This window comes from Parus major, chromosome 5 (assembly GCF_001522545.3).
Source record: "Parus major isolate Abel chromosome 5, Parus_major1.1, whole genome shotgun sequence".
Classification (NCBI taxonomy): domain Eukaryota; kingdom Metazoa; phylum Chordata; class Aves; order Passeriformes; family Paridae; genus Parus; species Parus major.
This window is the reverse complement of record NC_031774.1, coordinates 21,157,723-21,165,198: the sequence shown is the minus strand read 5'-3', so window position 1 is coordinate 21,165,198 and position 7,476 is coordinate 21,157,723. Positions and strand designations below refer to the sequence as shown.

Below are 7,476 nucleotides of genomic sequence, written 5' to 3'. Positions count from 1 at the left end.
AAAAAAAAAAAAAAAAAAAAAAAAAAAAAAAAAGGAGGGAGGATTGAAAGAGGATAAATGGGAACTGTCTTTCCATGTTCCCATCACGAGCTGCATTTAGTCATTTCTCTACCTGTGCCATATCATGCTTCCCCAGCAGACGTTCCTGTGAGGGTAAGGAGAGTGACTGAGAAGTGTTGCTTTGACGAAGGTGAGTCTGGGAACCAACAGTGGACAGATCTTTCTTAAAAGCCTACCTGTCATTCTGCTAATTTGTTTCTTTTTTTGGCTTCATAAATCCTGATTTGGAAGGAAAAGAGAGTTACCAAGTATACTGCCAGAAAACAGCACCCCCCGAAAGTAATGTCATCTGTCCCTCTCTTTCTACGTCTTTGAGAAGAAATCCAGCTTCTTTTCCAGCCAGGAATTATGTCTGGCCTTACACTTGGGACACATGGGCTGGAGACTCTCTGAGGAGTGAGAGGCCACAGGAGCAGATCTATGACAAAGGCTGAGAACTGTGCCCAGGCAGAGAGCCCCCCACTGCACCATCCTCACACTGGAGACAGATCAGAAAATGGCAAATTAGCAACGAATGTATATGTATAACATATATATACATTCTCATCCAAATTGGCACAGCCAGAAACTTCTAACAGGTATGTCAAGATTTTTCACATCCTCTTAGCAAACAAATAGGTTTTCTCTTAAATCACTGGCCATTTTTAATATGACAAAACAGAGCATATGAATACATGCTGAAAAAATAACTAAAATATAACAGTATAATTAAAGAGATTTAGAAAGGAAATCAGAAAGTGATAGAGACCTGGCATCACTAAGGACAAGGGCAGCTACACCAGACATGCAGAATTTTATTGAGTTGCCCAGCCAGACTTTCCAGAAGGAGAAAGACAAAGGCATTGAGATGTTTCTGTGTTGGCTTTTGTGTCTTGTTTGCAGCTCATGGTACTTCTGTTAAATTAACACTGCTGACTATATATTCTATATGTTAAGGTTAAATAATTGATCGTGTCATGGCTGCTGGCCACTTGTCCCCAGCCCTTTTCCTAATTAACTGGCCTTTTTTGTCTCTACTCCTCTCCCAGGAAATGCTGGTGTTTTTTCCGGGGTGGACACTGTGTGCCATCCATTCAGTGTAAGATGAAATGCCCTCCCTTCTAGGCCACTTCCTCCTTTACCTCCTGTTTGCAGTGAGGGTGGACACCTGCATGGGCTGACTTACATCTGTACAGCTGGGACTGTGCTGTGACAAGCTGAACAACAGCATATGTTTTCCCAGTGCTTGTCCCAGCTCCTCTGCTGGAAAATAACCTTATTTCCTTCAGTAAAGCCATAAACTCAAGGGTGTGGTGGGCCTTGATTCGGCAGTGCTTTCTGCCTCCCACACCTCTCTGGTAAAAACGTTCACATGAGGGTAGATTATTTGAAGAGAACGAAAATAGAAGAATCATATTATTTAAAAAGGATGTAATTTCTCTATGGCAGTGTCCCACTGCTTTACATTTTTTTTTCCGTCAACCATGCAGTCATTTTGAAAAGGCATCATTTAAAACAATCAAATTCTCAGAAAAAAAATATTTTGCAACTCCCCTTTTCAGAGAGGTTTGCACACAAATTGAAAATTTTCAGGTTTCCCAGGCAGATGAGCTTTGTCCACTCGGGCAGAAGCCCATGTTGGCTTACGTTATTTAGCATGGCATTATTCCATGCTGCTTACATATAGCTTGCTGAAAATAAGGGACGATGAACACCTTTTCCAGGGCACACCCTGAATTTATTCTTAGTAAATTGTCTACTACGTTCTTGGCCTAAAAACTCATAATTCTCTGAGCCCTTTTTAAAAAACTACTTGCCCACTTTCAACTGTGGGGAGAAGGTGACAATAATCCCTTCAGTACCTCCACTGGCGAGCAAAGGGAGCAACTTCAGAAGACAGCCTGGCCACCTCCCAGGAGACAGAGCCGCTGCAATGGGAGAGCATGGATTTGTCAAATTCAGAGAACAAGCTTTGGGGATGAGGGAATCCTCTAATAAAATAAACAGAAAATTAAATTCACCTCCCTTTTCCTCTCACATGTCTCCCATCTATGCCTGCTTGGAAGAGAATGTGGTGCTTAGACATTAGCACTAAAAACACCACAACTCATTGACAAACACAGGGGTCACATTTCTTCTCTGGCTCGACTTGAGGGAATCATCTTTTTTCTCCTGCAGAAGTTAATGCTGCATCCTGGTGACCAGCACAGGTACCATCAGTGCCTGAATGCATGTTCTTGTCACCACACTTACAGCTCAGCCCATGACTACCTGCACACAGACAGGAACGTGGGTCACGGGAAGCACTTGAGCTGTGCTGGAGTTTGGACTGTGGCCATGTGGAGTAGATGGTGTGTACTAACCCCAGAGAGGTTCTGCAGAGACTAAAGATGTATTAGAAATGAGACTCATGTCATGCTGCCATGATGCATTTCTCCATGTGCACATAGAAAAATGAAAAAAGCATCTTCTATCATCCTTCCAAACCCATCTGAACAACAGCATCAAATCTGCTATAAAACACAGATAGCGCTTCTTAATTTAAGTGGAAACTTTGAATTTCACAGGGACTACCTTTGTAACTCTATTTTACAAATTAAGAAGCTTGACTATCCAGAATTAAAACAAAGTGCCAGAAAAAAAAATACATTTTATATTCACATGCATGTGCATTTTTTGTACATGCATGCAGCCAACCCTGTGCCTGTGTGTGCTGTTCTGAACAGTATGCGGCCACTTACACAGAAAATTGAATGTATTTAAATAAGGTGCAGCTTCTCCCTGCTCCAAACAAAGTCCATGGACAATGCTTCTCTCTTCTGGTTATATTTACAAATGGAAATGGATTATGCTTACAAACAGAAACAGCACTGTGTCATTTCAGACTAAGTTTGGCTGCTGCAGTGCTCCTCTCTGAACTTTGGTAACTCTACATCCTGTATTTTCCCCCAGACTACATATCACGTCTGCAGTACCGTAAATCTGCCAATCTTTCCTACCATTTCTACTGCTAATTAGGCTTCATTGGGGTTTCACTCTCCCACTCCCTGTGTTAGATAAACGCAGTGTCAGCTGAGCAAGCTGCAAGCACTACTACCTGCATAGCTGGTTATTGGGGCACTTCCACTGGTCATGCTAAACCAGTGATGACAACACTGGGAACATTTTGACAAAACACACTTCTGTGGACACTGCCAGTGAGTCAACAAACCCCATTTAGTATTCCATAATTAGGTCACATAAACTATTTCAGAAAAAGAAAGAGATATAATAACTTTTTGCCCTTGTCTTTGAGGGGGCGAGGGTGGGGGCATGTACAGAGGGGCAACAACATGACACGGACCAGATTAACCTGTCCTGTAGTAGAAAAGCTGAAAGATATTTATTTTAATTTATAGTAAAAGCCCCTTTAGACATATATTTAAAATCATCTAGTGTTTCAACAAGGCCTGATAGTTACTGAAAGTTACATGAAAAACAACCACTATACAACTTGTCTGAAAATATAATAATACAAATAAAAGGTAATTTACATGAGTCCTTTATAAGAGCAATCTCTATATCCAGAAATGAGATGGCAGTATACTACAGCTAATGCAAATATTATTGCTAAATGTATTTGTGGTAACACATCTAAAAGAGAAAGAATGAGAACTAACATGCAGATGATCTGTAAAAGACTCAAATACTAATAAAAACTGGGGGAGAAGAAGGGTAGAAGGAGGGTGGGGTACGACTGTTAAATCATTATTTCATGAGGCCCATATTCACAAAGCAATTTTTTACAGATGGTTGGAGGTATTTCTGAACCCTTAACTGACAGGAATACAGGAGGCTCTGAGGCCTTAAGCAGCAATTCTATTCATAGGCCCTTAGCCTTTATATAATTGTATTAGGTGCAGTAACAGACATAAATTAACATGCACTGACCCCCTGCTCCTAGCAATGTATGCCTTGACCTTTTAAGAAACCTCAAGAGCAGTACTAGTTTAGTATTTGATACATCCTCTTTTAGGGGAGATTAAATGCTGGTCTAGGAGTTGTATGTATTGGAGGCTCTAGCAGGCCTTACCCATCTTTGGCTATGAGAAACTGCTTTTCTTTCATATCTTTAAGTAAACAGTTTGTCTACTTTGGTTGCAAACAAGCTGATACCAGTAAAGCAGTGCTAAGCTTCATGGGTCCTAATGGAGTTAGTTTGATGTAAGTCAGGTGGCAGGTTAGGAGTTCCTAACCCCTGAAGACATCTGCCCATTATGGCAGCTTTCTGAAGGAAGATATTTTTGTATAAATCGTATATTGCAATTTGTGAGTAGATAATGTCCATCAAGAAATTAGATGCCAAAATAAAAAGACAAAAATGGACTTCTTGCAAAAGTCCTTCCTATGTATTTAATTTACTATGAAATTGAATTTAAAATTTAAAATATGAAAAAAGAATTTAAAACTCAAAATATCACATGACCTTTCTGTAGTCACTTATCTGTAAACTTTTCATTTTGTAACTGGAAGGTACTTTGTCTTTCTCTAAAATTGCCACGTCTGGAAACAGAGCAGGAGACAATGGCTAAACCTGACTGAAAAAAGAATACATTTGGTTGTTTACAGGGAGAGGGTCCTTTTGCTTTTAAAAGATGTGCTATCAATTAATTTGGCTCTCAATTTTCTACCTCACGACTATAGTGATAGACAGTAATTTGTGCTAGCTGTCTCAAGGATGGTGGATTTAAAAAAAAAAAAAAAAAAAAAAAATCTACCAGGCAAAAACTACGAGAACTGCAAATGTCGGACAATGCATTTAACCATGAAGTGAGTGTTAACTGGTTAATGAAGAAGGAAAGATGAGGGAAGTAAGGAGATTTTAGGCACTGCTCACTAACTTTTTTCCTTCCCCACCTTCCTAAGACGACAGGTTTCACTAGAAATCAATGCGACTGCCTGTCTATGTATAATTTGTATCAACTTTACGTGGATTTGCCCCCCTGTTTCAATGGCCTGACCTCCCTTCCACCATCCTGGGCTTTCTCCCATGTGGGATGAGGCTGGTTCCTGTGCCTGGAGGCAGCAGGTGCTGCCCGGGGCCCTGTCGGTGCTGGGGGTCGGGGGCAGCTGTGGCCTAGTGCTGTGTCAGGCCAAGCCTGGCTGTAACCAGCACCGGGGTCTGAGGGAACGGCAGCAGCTGGGAACCCGGACGGTTCCCCGGCTTTCGGGAGGGCCCCGTGTGAGGAATCCCCGGGGGTGTCGGGAAAGTCCATCGCTTCTCTCACCTGCCTGCGGCCCCCGCTGCTCTCGAGCCGCCTCCGGCCTCGACGGTGCGGCCTCACCTGCGGGGAAAAGCAGAGGGAGAGGAGGGTTAATCGCACCGGGATGGCTCCCGCAGGGGTCTCCGCTCCTCCCCGACTCACCTGGCTTCGGCTCGCCCTTAAGCGTCGAGGGGAGCGGAGACCGGCTCACGGCCCCACCCGGACGTCCCTATCACCCGTGGGGATACACACACACGCACACACACACACACAGAGACACAGAGTACTGGAACCAAGCCCCTCCAGCTGCCTCAGGCCCAGACCCGCCACAGCACGTCGGGGGAGGCGAGGCCAGCCCGGGACGCGCCTTGGCAGGGCCGGGCAAGAGCCCGACGGCAGGAGGAGTGGGCCGGGGCTTCCCCGAGGAAGCCCGGAGGGGCTGCCGGGGGTGGGTCCCGGTCGGGTGCGGCAGGCGCGGCAGCGGCCCGGACCGCCCGACGTGTCCAAGTGTCCTGCAGCGGACAGGAGCCTGCGAGCAGCGAGGGCAGGGAGAGGGGCAGGGCAGGGAGCGGGGCAGGGCGGCTGGCGAGAGGAGCCCTGTGGAGCTGCTGCGGCCGCGGAGCCCGGCCGGGGGCAGCCCCCAAGCAGAGGGGAGCGGCTCCCGCTCCGCCCGCAGCAGCCGCAGCCCTGAGCATGGCAGCAACAGTTGGCTGGCAAGGTAAAGAGACGGGGAGCTGCTCCACCGTGGCTCGGATTTCCCCTCGCGCCTGAGCTGCCCCCCCAAATCACTCCTGGTTTCCATCCTCTTGAGGGACGACAGTAGGCAGGGAACAGACAGGATGTTTTTTTAGCCTTAGCTTGGCTGATCCCTCTTATCACATCTCTCTTCTTTTTTTTTCCCAAGTTCCCTCTACCTTGTCTCTCCCTTTAGAATATGTTCACATGAATAAAACCCCTGTAAAGATGTTTGCTGGCTACCGGAAAGTACAAATGTCTTTTTTTTTTTTCCCCTCTAAATAGAAGAGGATAAATAGTTATGAAAATGTGAGACTACTTAAAAGATATTGTGACCCTTCCACCTTTGTTTTCATCAAGCCAGCTAGTGCTCAAGCTACGTGTCCTGAGCAAGAAGGAAAGGAGGGAAGGGAGCAATGAGGTGCTTTTGCTTTGCTTTCTTTCCTTGCTTGTCCCTTACCCGGCCTTTTACTCTTTTCTAAAGTGCAAGCAAGTCTTCAAAATATCTTTTATCTCTCGAGAAATATTGACTCTTAGACTGTGGTCCTCACCCGATCTCTCCAATGCAGGCTTCTCTGAAATGCAAGATCAGCCCTTTCTCAGCCGGATCTCCCTCCGTGCCGCTGTCGGGGGGGGGCAGATGGGAGAGCCCTTGTATTTTCTAACAGCTGAGACATTAGATCGCACCCCCACCTCCTTTTTATTTTACAGCCGGGCGAACCATAGGCCCCTGTGTTGCGTCAAGCGGCCACTCTGCTACCAACTTGCTGCTTAGATCTTGTCTCTTTCACGAGGCTGATCTGCACGGACAGATCTGCGCTTAATCGCTCCTTCTTTTGGGGAGGCAGGGAGGGAGGATTTCTCTTTGCTATTTATTTCTTGCCCACGGAATCCGGGCTGGTAATTACTGCAAAGAGAGGGAAAATGCAGCTTCCCTAACTCCTGCCTGAGATGCTCTCAGTGCTGTGTGCATGCACAAGGCAGTTTCAGAACCACAGAGCTGGTGCTGATGCTGCTTTGCTCGCTTGCAATCACCTCGTCCAAAAGCATCGCCTCGGCTGGGTTTTCCCTCGGATTCTGCCTTTTTTACCCTTTTTGGGGGCACTGGTTTTTGCGGAAAGAGTGATTTGAGACATCACCGGACTGCAAGTTGCTTAAAATCAGGTTGGAAGTGGGCAGGGGGGAGGGAGGCGCCTTTGGCAAGCGCTTCCATGGTGCATCTCCTGCTAACTGGGGTCTCCCCCAAACCGCGGCGGCTCCGTGCACCTCCCCCTCCTCCTCCCTCCCTATTATTTATGGGGTGATCCCAGTAAATCCCACCCTCCCCACCTCGAAATAAACCGAGGCTCACGATTACAGAGCATTTAATTAATCGCTCCGAATAAATTTTTTTTTTATGAATTAATCTCGATCAACTAGGACACCCATATTTTCAAACACGGCTATGCCCTGGAAGGAG

At 45.9% G+C, this 7,476-nt stretch overlaps 1 long non-coding RNA gene across 4 annotated transcripts in view; it reads right to left on the bottom strand.

Annotated features, from left to right (window-relative positions):
- Positions 1-7,476, bottom strand: part of LOC107206267 — a 76,216-nt gene that overhangs the window by 52,152 nt on the left and 16,588 nt on the right. For all 4 annotated transcript variants that reach the window (XR_004497912.1, XR_001522357.3, XR_001522356.3 and 1 more), the window contains exon 2: positions 5,307-5,363. This is a non-coding gene — a long non-coding RNA (uncharacterized LOC107206267). The remainder of the gene's footprint in view (positions 1-5,306; positions 5,364-7,476) is intronic.